The sequence below is a fragment of the Poromitra crassiceps genome (assembly GCF_964638095.1).
Source record: "Poromitra crassiceps genome assembly, chromosome: 2".
NCBI lineage: Eukaryota > Metazoa > Chordata > Actinopteri > Beryciformes > Melamphaidae > Poromitra > Poromitra crassiceps.
The window spans coordinates 43046425-43058729 of NC_139624.1; the positions used below are offsets into that span (position 1 = coordinate 43046425).

At 45.3% G+C, this 12305-nt stretch overlaps 1 protein-coding gene across 3 annotated transcripts in view; it reads left to right on the forward strand.

Moving 5' to 3' along the window:
• The first annotated feature begins 11271 nt into the window (after positions 1-11271).
• The window catches only part of nrf1 (nuclear respiratory factor 1), a 32888-nt gene continuing 31854 nt past the window's right edge, over positions 11272-12305 (forward strand). For 2 of the 3 annotated variants that reach the window (XM_083656715.1, XM_083656717.1), the window contains exon 1: positions 11272-11317. The gene's annotated coding sequence lies outside the window, so the exon portion shown is untranslated. Of the gene's footprint in view, positions 11318-11385; positions 11414-12305 lie in introns of those variants that run through there. The other variant, XM_083656716.1, reaches the window with a different exon arrangement.

A 12305-nucleotide genomic window follows, 5' to 3' on the forward strand; every position in this document is an offset into this window, starting at 1 on the left:
GTGTGACTCCCATCAGGCTCATACTACAGTAGTGCTGCTATCCATTCAGGTAGTGAGAAACTTAACTTTTCACCCTTTCACTCTTCAGTTAGTTTTCCCATGTTATTGCAATTGACCATTGAGCTTTTCACCAGTATGGCATCATCAGTAGAAATCCTTAACTTTCTTTTTACCTGTTTGGAGTACAGAGATAGTAAGTAATTCAGGTAATCTGTCAAAAGGAAAAATAAATACCAAATTTACTTTAAAATACTTTTCACCCAGGTCTATGTGTGTTTGGGGGCAGAGGGGAGGTGTCATTATTTTTTGCTTACAGCATTGTTGACTAAAATTGTTTTTTCCCCCAAAGCCCAAGATGACACACTCAAATGTTTTGTCCTGACCAACAGTCCACAACCCAAAGTTCAGTGTTTGGGGAGTACTACTACTACTAGTAGTTGGTGTTGGTGTTGGTGGTGGTAGTTTAACTACATTCAAATCTCAGTAGCTTTTTCAGTAGTTTGGTTCATGTAGTTTTAGGTAATTACAAACTACATGTTCATAGTTTCTCATTATGTTTTTTGCCATACAATACGGAACAATGCCACAGCTTATTGGTCACCGTTGTCATTTAATAAGAATCACCTGCTATTTAATTCAAATAATGTGGTCAACCAAGATGTCTGCGATCAAATACAATCAACTAAAAAAAAAAAATTCACTAGAAATTTAGCATTTTCCGGATTCCACCCGTCCTCAACAATTGCTCCCTATCCTTAAACACATCCCCGGACTGCCTATAGTGAGGAGTGGACTGACCTACAGTATAGTCCCTAGCTTTAATCAAACACACCTCACTTCACTCAGTGTCAGTTCAGTTGTACCTGAATGCAACACTGAGATTGTGAATGCAACGCTAGTAGCTTGCCAAACTAGTTTCAATTAAAGTAGTTCCCTCAGTAGTTCCCCCAGTGCCAAAGATAATCAGTTTACTGTCATAGAAGATTCAAGTAACCAGAAAATATTCACATTTAAGAAGCTGGAACAAAATAATTTTAGTAATTGTTTTCCCCTTAAAAGTCTAACCAATTAAGTCAAGTCAAGTCAAGTCAAGTTTATTTGTATAGCCCTAATTCACAAGCACGTCTCAGAGGGCTTCACAGAAAATATGTCTAGCTAATTCTAGCTGACACAACAGTAGCAAATTACAGTAGTAATATTAACACATTGAACAATCATATGATGGAAAATATAGAAATATAGAATAGAATGGGTGCCATGCTTTAGCGTAGAATGGGTGCAAACAAGTTGACTGCCTTTTCTTCTTTTTTTGCAAAGAGAATTACTTATTTTCTGGCATTGTTTGTCCAACAAGTGTTTGTGCATTATCTCTCACACACTCCCGAGTTCACTTGTGACCTTACACTTATAGAAAATGTATCAGTTTTCGCTCACTTCAAGCTTGTTCTTAAACTTGTGTAATAGACCCTTTTCACGGGGCCATTTTGTGTCGAAAAGGCAGGGTAAACACAGGTGCAAGCAAAACAGTAATGAGGGTTTCCAACTTCCAATCATGGAAGTTGGAAACCCTCATTCGTGTAAAAGGTACCTTTTTGACAATAAACGCTAAAAGGAAAGTTTATGCAGCTACAAGTCTAGCACAGTAAAACACGTAAAAATGATTTTACACTCCACTGACCTCGAAGTCAACCAGTTCTAGTGGGAAGCAGCGCAGGTGTTGCAGTGTTGATTGAAGTTGGGAGGCTTGTTCTGATTTAGGATCAAAGTGAGCACTGAGGATGTCGCAGTAAATAAATGTAAAGCACTAGAATAACAAATTAATTTCAGAACAGAAAAAAATAACAATTCCGTTTGTTCACATTTTGAAGAATTGTTGGATGCCATGAGGTCAAGGAAAGAGGCGATGGAGAACTGAAAAGGGGCGTGGTTTGGCAGCTCTTGTGGGGCCTTCAAGTGCTGTCGGAAATATGATATACTATAGAGCTAGTTGAATGATCCAACTGGATCCAACACTACTGGAAAAGTGCGAATTTTCTGTGACACCAGAGTTGTCTCCATGTGATGTGTCATGGTTAACCCAAACCTGCGAACCTGCAGTCTGTTAATTAGATTTATAAAAACACAGATGCCATCTAAAACCTATGTAAAACTATTTTTCAGTCAAACTGAGGAGGCACTTTTCAAAACTCAATCATTACATGGTGCTCTCTGACAGATCACTTGCACACAGTAACAGTGATACAATGACAAAGGTTTAATATGGAGATTAATAATGAAGAGATCTGATGATGGAAGGTGGAGATCCAAAAGCAGTTTGAAAAGTGCAAATTTTCTGTGACACCAGAGTTGTCGGTATGTGATGTGTACTGGTGGGTTGAAATCATGCAACTTGTGTCAACAACTGATGGTAAAAATAATAACTTTTTCTTATCGTTATGTTTGACATTTTATGTCAATTAGAATTTTTGTGCGCTCATTTCTAGGGTTGAGACTCTGGAGATGATGCACCATGGCATGCACATTTCTTTTTGTCCAAACTCATGCCAACTCAGGTGCTTAGCACATCATGTGCTTTGTGCACGTCTGAGTTTCTCTGGCTCAAGCCAATTTCTTGTTATCAGTTATGTCACTCGAGCCATTGTGACATCTCTATTTGAGTGTCAAAGCATAAAATATTACGTAAAATATCCACCCCCCATGGGTGCATTTCTTTCCGTATACCAGATTCATGCCAGACCCGTGAAAAGTGTTTTGGCAAATTTTGGAGGGGATCGGAGCAACAGTGCGCCTTGGCTTGTAACTCCATAATAAACAAAGAGACTCTATTGTGATGTCATCAGTGATGTCACTCGAGCTATTGTGACATCACTGTGAAGTCACAATGTCTATGAGATCGTCAGGATAGGACCCACAACGTCGTTTGTACAAGCAGCTAAATACGACCTGAAATCCCGTTTCAACGTTAACAGCCCAGTCTCAGAGTTTGGTGAAAATATAACCTCGAGTCATGCTGGATTTGAACCTGGGGGCGCTGGCTTGACAGTCGCGTGTCATAACCACTCAGCTACCAGTTCGTTGCTGTCTGCACACCCTAACCCTAACCCACACCCTAACCCTAACCCACACTCTAATCTAAACGTTTTTTGGAAGAAAAGTCACTTTTTCAACTTGCTTGGGCGGAAGTCTCTGCCACTGAGGGGCCACTGAGGGGCTCTAGTCTATAGACTAGCAGACGTGCTATATTGTCATATTGCAGGTATTACAGTATTATGACCTCATTGGGCGTATGAGTTGGAGGACATGTTGCATCGTCGAGTGCTCAGGCTGTGTGTGACCTGTGACATGTTCTTCACGTCAGACTTCTTGTTCTATTGTGTTTTATGGCAGTTGGCATCCTTTATGTTGCATTACCGCCTCCTTCTAGATTTATCCATCGACTGTTTCACGACATCGTTCTTTTTCTCAGGTCAGACTTTAGTATGCCTGTCCTATTTATAGCCTCAGCAGCGAAGGATTTATAATAACACTGATGCCATCACAATTCAGTCTATGACATTATTGATCATGTCACAGATGTCACAATGTCTATGTAATTATTAGCGGGTATGACATCATGAGTCAGTGTGGGTATGACATGGGTATGGCTGCTATACATCATCAGTTAGCACTGGCCCCATCTTGGTTTGCAAACTCATCTGGAATTCAGGTTAGACTTTAGTATGCTGGTCCTATTTATAGCCTAGGTGGTGGCTACACTGATCCATCAGAAAATGGACAGAATTATAAAACGGATAGATGTATGCCCTTTACATTGTTTTTTAGATGACCTGTGGCACTTTGTAGTCAAGAGGACGTGGGCTCAGAGCTGGAACATAAATATAGCTGTTAGCTATAGCTGTTGCCTGTTAGCTGTGAGCTAACGTTAGTTGTGTGGCAATAAAACGCCACTAAATGACCATTTTGATATAATGGTCGGGTCAACCAGTTCGAGTCATGCTCTTTCCATAAAGTCCACCAGCTTTGACATCTGTTGGCTAGTTGTTGATATTTATAACAATATTGTGGCTCTAAAATAAAAAAAAATATTGATGTGGGCAACTATCACGGCAGCGACTTTCGCTCTTCCATTTCCGCTCTGACAGACTGTCCAACCAATCCGTCCATCCAGAAAAAGTTCAGCCCACTTGAACTTTCTGTCCATCAAAACATATGCAAATTTGCTGGAGATGTAGGCTATGTTTCATCTGTGCTCCATGGACAGACGGACAGTTGTCTTTGAAAATGAATGGAAGTGAACAGACATCACTATTCAGTCTATTGCTGCGTTCAAGTGGGCTCATGTTTACCGTATACATAAATCCACTTGAACGGACCGGTCCCCTCATGTCGTATTCACAACTTGGTAAGTGGAATCTTTCTGAAAGCTTCAAAGCTCACGACTTGTGACGTGTCTTGTGACGTTTTCACAAAATGGTGGACTCCATTGACGTTGATGGAAATTAAATATTGACATTTTAGCTGTATAGAGCTTTTCATAGTCATTTTATAATATGTCTGAGGAATATGTTGCTATTCTCAACAGTCTGATCTGGTTTGCTCTGTCATTATGCCTTTGCATTTCCTGCATTAACTTAACGTAGTGTAACGAATCAGGTATTCGTCCAAGGAACCAGGAGACTTATTGTTGGTACAGGGCTTTTATTCTTGGCTCATTCTCATAGCTCCTAGCGGTAGCTGCGCTGCTAGCTATACACACGACCAGCCAGCTCTCTCACATATCCAGACTGGCTCCTGCCACGAGACAGGAAGTGGCACTTACACACCGTTCCCCCCAGGAACAACCCCCACACATCAGTTCCTATCTAAACACCGCATCACCACATTACATGTCAAACCCTGGATCGCTACATACTCCTCACCCAACAATAAGCCAGCGCCCACGCTGGCACCCACAACCCACACATATCCCCCTGTACCAAAACACACCAACACCAATAACATTTTTCCCATCACCACATCAAATTCCATTTCCCAACAAATTCCCAACAACAGTCTTTTCTTAATACAGCACACCATCATAATGTCTAGTTTTCATTAGGCACTCCATAATGTCTAGTTTTCATTAGGCACTCCATAATGTCTAGTTTACATTAGGCACTCCATAATGTCTAGTTTTCATTAGGCACTCCGTAATGTCTAGTTTACATTATTTCCCTTCTTTTTCACACATTTCAATTTACCAGTAACCCCAACATTTACATTATTTCTTTCAACCACCACCATTATTTCTTTTTCTTTTTCCCTTCTTCTTTCTTGTCTTGCCTCTGACCTGGGCGGTCGCAAATCCTCCTCTCTCCTGCTCTCTCACTTTCCTAGAGCCTGCTCCCTGCTCAAAAAGCTTCTCCTTTCCACGGTCTCTTCAAAAACCTGAGGAATTATGGAACTAATAAGCTGGTCTCTCAACGCAATTGATAAGATTATCTCCACGAGAAATACAGGTTCTGGGGAGCCTGTGTGCCCCGACGGGACGTTTCCCGCGGGGTACGTTATGGACGGATGGCAAAAATGGAGGGTACTCTGCCTTGCTATTTTGACTGTCGAGGACGTCGAAGATGTTTTTCTATTTGGATTTATGATAGCAGGACATTTGCTACTGGGATTGAGCATCGCCGTTGTCTATCGAAAAATTTCCACGATGATGGGGAAAAGTGAGAGCCCCCCCAAGCATCCTCATGGGCATGGTAAACGAGGTGGCCCGTGTTGTGAACTCTCAGACTATTTCGAACACAGAACGCATTCTAAAGGTGGATGCAAGGCCGGATTAACCATAGGGCAACCGGGGCAGGTGCCCCGGGGCCCTCGGGGTGAAGGGGCCCTCCAAAAAAAAAAAAAAAAAAAAAAAAAAAAATTTTGGTCGGGCTCATGTTGGGCTCCACAGAACTATGACACAAATCAGGCCAATGAGGACAAAATAAAATTTGTTTCCAAGAAGATTCAGTCTGATGATTTAGTCTCATTGGATGCCTGTGGGCAAGTGATGACCAGGGGCGCGGGAAGTGGGGGTGCTTGTGGTGCTGCGGCACCCTCTGCTGTTTTGTATTGGAAATGTAATGTCAATTATTTTTTCATCATTGTAAAGCCACAGCACAGTGAAGAGGATATTAATGTGAACATTAGCCTCTTCCTTTTGCTCTCAGAGTGCATCAGATTCATGCATTTGACTTTAAAATGTACAAAATTTCTTTGTCCTGGGGGGGCACAGCCCCCCCTAGAAACCCCCCAGTCAGACTAATATTTTTATCCTGCTGGTGCTACCTGTTTGCAAAGCCTAGAATCGCCTATAAGTGAGTGAGAAACTGAATCTCAGAAACTGGATAATGACATAATAACAGTATAATACTAATGTTAATTTAAAATGAAACATCCGGACGATGGGTAGGGGGGCCCCTGGGAGCTTCAGTGCCCCGGGGCCCCTGGGGGTGTTAATCTGGCTCTGGGTGGATGGTATGTTTGCAGACGTGAACAGAAAATTGGATGAGATCCTGGAGATGATGAAATAATACGGGACTGAAGTGTTTAAGTTGAAGAGACGAGCTTGGATGGAAAGAATTGGAATTGTACTTTTCACTCCGATAACCAAATTATCCACCATTGTTTTTCTTTTGGACCCCCACACTGCCTGTTGGTGAAAGATAAATTCTCCCCGTGAAGAGTTTGTGTGAAACGAGGAGCTAAAACCCCCCACAGTTCACCCTCCACCTAAACACCTGCAAGATAAGACTTTGGACGAGGCCGTATCCATAGCGACCCGCTATGTTTTCGCATACCATCCGGGAAGGAGACGGCTCCCACTATCTAACTGTCAGGCTTACAGCACACAAGGACAATTATGGACATTCCTGACCACACTTCTACTCACTCAAACACACACGCACACACCCCATCGTCCCCCTCCCAAGCCGCCTTGGTCCTGCCTATCTAGCACTTGCACCTCCTCCCTGGACGCTCATCCCCATCCCCCCCCTCCTTCCTCGGTCACATCTGATTGGGGCCATAGATATATGGAGGCTGCTATGAGCGACATACATAGCCTCCAATGTTGATGTGGACGACCTACTCCCTCCCACTTCCCACTGCTAACCCCCCCCCCCCCCCCCCGCAAACCCACTCCCCCCCCCCCCTCGTTTTTCTTGTTTCTCTGTGTATGTTAATTCCTTACATTTAACAACAAATGTTTATGTATTGTATAATATTCAAGTGTGCCATTATTCCTATCCAATCTAGTAATAATGTAAAAAATCTTAATTTGAGTATAGAAGGTGATACCCATTCGTATGTTGTTTTTTGTCCTTGGTGTTGTTTGTTTGAGGACCGCAATGGAAATAAGCCAGTGGCTTTATTGTGTTTTTATCCTCGGTGATTGTTTGTATTCCCGTGTACCATTGTTGACATTCACCAAATAAAGTCAATCAGTCAATCAATCAATCCTTTTACCATCCATTTAAACCACCACCATTTCCATCCCCCCTTTCAAAGCTTCTGTCCCACCTGAAGCACCTTAGTCCCTCTCAGCCCCCAGTGGGGTCAGTCCTTCGCAGGGTGACTCTTATCTGCCCCTTTTCTGTCCTCTACAGTCCTCGCACGCACTGCAGTAGCTCCGCACGTCCTCCTTGTGTTTTCCCCAGTAGCCAAATGCACGAGCACGGCGGAGTGTCTCTTTAGCTCCGAAATGACCAGATCCGGGGGGACCGCATCTGTGGCCCCTGTGTGCCCACCGTAGAACCAATTCCCGCAGGTAGCTGGGTACAACCAACTGGAGCCCCCCTTTCCTCTCCAAAACCCCATCTTTATCCAGACGCAGGTCGGTAAACATGTCCCACAGTCCCCTCGTGACACCGGAACACATGCAAACCTCCTCCACCGGGGGCCGGCGTCCGGCCGCCACCCACGCGAGCACCAGACCGATGTCCGCGTCCTCCGCCTGCCTGCGTTTCCACTCACCCACGTCGACATCCATGATGTCCATGTCCTCGTCTGTCAGGTCCACATCTGAACAGTCCCCCTCGTCTTCCTCCACCTCTTGCACTCGCTCGTCCTCCCGTCCCCCTCCCCCAGGGGGCGGCGTGTTCAGGGCAGCAGGGCGAACACCACCGGCATCCATCTCCACCTCAGCTTTCTGCACAGCCACCGTGGGGGGTGTGTAGCGGCTTGGTTGGGCCGGCTCCTCCGGCGTTGACCCCTCTCGCTCACCCGAAGACACGAGCGTCGCTCCCCCGACTGTAACAGCGTGGCAGATGATGTCTCTCTCTTCCCTCTGGCTGTTCAACACGATCCCCGCTCTCCTGATGGTCTCGTCGCTGATGATGATGTCTCCCTCTACCGGCTGGTATGCAGAGCAGCTAGGCTCCTCTGGCGTTATCAACACCCGTCCATCTGGACACACAGTCCACACTCTCCTGACCTGAATAACCGGCTCTGTACTGCTCCGCTGCTCCGCTGCCTGTTGCTCCGGCTGCTCCCCCGGCTGTGTGTCTCCTCCATTCCCCAAAGTCTCAGTGCACTCTCTGGCTAAGTGCTCCGGCGAACAGCAAGTCCAACAGAGTCTCACCTGCCCACCGCCTGCACGTCTCTCTTCTCCCGCTGTCCTCCGGTCCCCGACAGCCTTTCGACACTCTCTGGCCAGGTGTCCAATCGCTCCGCATAACCAGCAGGCTCCCGGCCTTCCCCAGTACCGTTGCTCCGCGTACCTGATCTTTCCCCCGGGACCGCTGCGACACCACCTCGCTAGATGCCCAGGTTCCCTGCATGTCCAACACAGTCTCTTTTGCGGCTCTTCCGGCCGTTCTCCCCGCTGCATTACCTCTGTATTCATCAAGTCCACACACTGCATGACTTCTCGCAGCGCCCGCATCAGCTCCACTGCCCAGGCAGGAGTCGCTTCCAACAGCCGTCTGACTTCTTTCAACAAACGGGCTTCCATGCCCGCCAGCACCGAGCTGATCTCCGTCGTCAGCTCCTCTTTCCTCCCATTCAGCGACGGCCATTCTCCATCGCGCACCATCGCACGTGGTGCTCTTAGCAGTTAGCACCCCTGGTAGCTAACCTACTACCGCTAGGTCGCTCGAGCCCAAAAGCCGTCCCACACACAGTCTCTTTTGCCGTTCCTTCTCACCCTCTCCCCTCTCGGCCGACGCAGAGGCGATACCGCTTTACTTGCTGACACCAATGTAACGAATCAGGTATTCGTCCAAGGAACCAGGAGACTTATCGTTGGTACAGGGCTTTTATTCTTGGCTCATTCTCATAGCTCCTAGCGGTAGCTGCGCTGCTAGCTATACACACGACCAGCCAGCTCTCTCACATATCCAGACTGGCTCCTGCCACAAGACAGGAAGTGGCACTTACACACAGGGCCGTAACCAGGGTTCCGAAATAGGGGAGGTCCAGCAAGGGGAGGATTTTTTCCCCCCCAAGGGGAGTTTTTTCCCCCCCCTTTTTTAGCCATATTTAGAGTAATATATCATTTTAAATCAACATTAGGATTATAATGTTGTGATGTCATTATTCAGTATATTCTCTTTCATGTCACCACCTGCTCAGCTCTCCTGTCAACATAATTGTAACTAACAAACACAAACTGTTTTAGCCAAATTCATATCAAAATGACACCTACAAACACAGGTACACAACCCAAGCCGTACACAACACACAAAGTCATCATCGATAATAAAAAAAACATACAGAGGGACATTTATTTATTCCTGATAGGAACGATTGAAAAATAAAATAAAATATATTATGTTGTTTTTAACTTTACACCACCTCTTTTTGTTACTTATTGGGTCATGAAACTGAAACCATGCATATAGCCACCTGCATACCTGACTTCGGGAGCTTGGCAATTGGCATCATGCATGATTACAATGAGATGCACCCACTTTAAACCTGAATAAAGTAATAAAACCACTAGTAAACCAGTAGGCGGCGCCTGGCCTGCTGTTCAGTGAGTGGCCTGGCCTGGCCTGGTTTTTTTTTTTTTTTTTTTTTGCAGGCTGAAATATTAGGGGAGGTCCGGACCTCCCCGTCCTCATAGCTAGTTACGGCCATGCTTACACACCGTTCCCCCCAGGAACAACCCCCACACATCAGTTCCTATCTAAACACCGCATCACCACATTACATGTCAAACCCTGGATCGCTACAGTAGTTAGCTGCTTAAGTGGTAGCTAAATTGTTAGCCTTAGTCAGCTCGGTGGCTTCTAGTCAACTGCGCATGTTCACGACGTGACCACTTGAATGCCAAGCATGTCGTGTAGGCCTACACGACTTCCGGTCCCGTATTCACGGTAAACACGAGCCCTCTTGAATCAATCATGACATAATCAGTGGGTATGTTGTGGGGCATGACATCATCAGTGCATATGACATCATGAGTGTGGGTATGACATCATCATTTGGTGGTGTTTGCATGCTTTCTTCTTCTTCTTCTGTGGTGTTTTATGGCAGTTGGCATCCTTTATGTTACATTACCACCTCCTTCCGGATTCGGCCATCCACCATTTCCCGACATTCTGTCCTTCTGGTCCTCTTGCATGCTCAGTTGATGGAGTGTTCATCATCAGTGGGTATGACATCATCAGTCGGTAGCAGTCATGCTCAGTTGATGGATAGACCCATTTCACGGGGGCCATTTTGTACTGAAAGGGTAAACACAGGTGCAAGCAACACACTAATGAGGGTTTCCAAATTCCAAACATTGGAAGTTGGAAACCCTCATTAGTGTTTTGCGTGCACCTGTGTTTACCCTGCCTTTTCTGCACAAAATGGCCCCCGTGAAAAGGGTCTATTGTGTTCATGTGGAATGATGACGTAACAAACAATGTCTATGACAATACATCATTAGTGTCATAGACGTTTGCATACTCAGTTGATGGATTGTGTTTGTGTGGGTCGCCGCGCTGCCATGCTCCCCTGCCCTATTAAGATCATCATTAGTATTGTATTTATTTTTTCAATCTAGCTTTTAGTTATGTATTTCTGTCATACATAGGCCTACATTGTCCTCTCCAAGAAAGGCACTTTTGTTCGGTGTTTCTGACCAAAAGCACTTAAAAAGCAATATTGCAAAATGCAATGCAACATTATTTATATCTGAAACTCGAAAGGTTGGAGCTTAGGAGGAGCACCTGAAGGCACCACTGCTGCAGATCAGCGCGGAGTGTGCTGCTGTGTTTGCTCCTGGTGGTTCCTCTCGGTCCTCCATTCCTTTCCAGCTCCTCTGTACAGCGCAGGCCCGAAGTAGCGCAGCCGCTCTGAGGTTAGTGCCCTACCGCGCAATCTCCATCTATTTCAGCCTCGGCGCAGCCGCATCATGGACCCGGCAGCACTGGGGTGAAAGATGCAGATTGCTTAGGTGTTGACTGGAGCAGTGTTTGATAGATACCCTCTTTTTATGGCAATCATATTCTAGGCGCGTATAGACAACAAGCTCATATATAACGTTAGCAGAATAGCGAGGGACAGACACAGGCCGCTGGGCCTGTTGTTGCGCTCTGTTTGTCTGATATTGCGCGGATTAATGTGACATGCTAGCTGCTGCGTTTCCAGGGTTTCACTTTCAGTGCACACTCTATGCATTAATGTTAGATTATTACACACACCAAGAAACAAGTGCTCTTTCTGACTAGTTACACTCCATTCAGATGACCAATGTTACTTAGCTAGCTAGCTAATTAGCCAAATGTAGGGCATTGCTAGCTTAGCTCAGCTGTCTAAAACCGGCCAGTCAGCTAACGAGTTACACCAGCTGAGCTAATGCAATACCAATTTAATACTGGCAGCTTTGCCAGCTTACTAAATGATGGGAGGCATTGGCAATGATATGGCCCATGTCCCAGGCGTGTACAGTTTGTCAGTAAAAGGTATTGGTTAGCATTTAGCCCAAGTAGCTGGTGCTGATATCAGTGTTATGGGATGCAAAATGTACCGGTGTCTTGACTTGTCTGCAGTTATGACTGGATTTTGACTCCATGCGTTGTTGTAATAACAGTTACAACAACAAAACAGTGGTTTGTCAGGATGTTGCTCCTGGTCAGGTCTCCATTGAAAAAGAGATGTATAAAAGTATAGTCTTAATGGGACTAAACTTCTTAAATCGTATTAATTTATAATTATAATGTAAATATATATAATATTACATAAAATAAATCAGCTGCCCACAGGCCCGAAGTGGTGCAATCACCCTGCTCGAACCGTCACCACCGGTTAAATAAAAGCAAACTCATTGGAGCCCTTGCAGTGTGCGA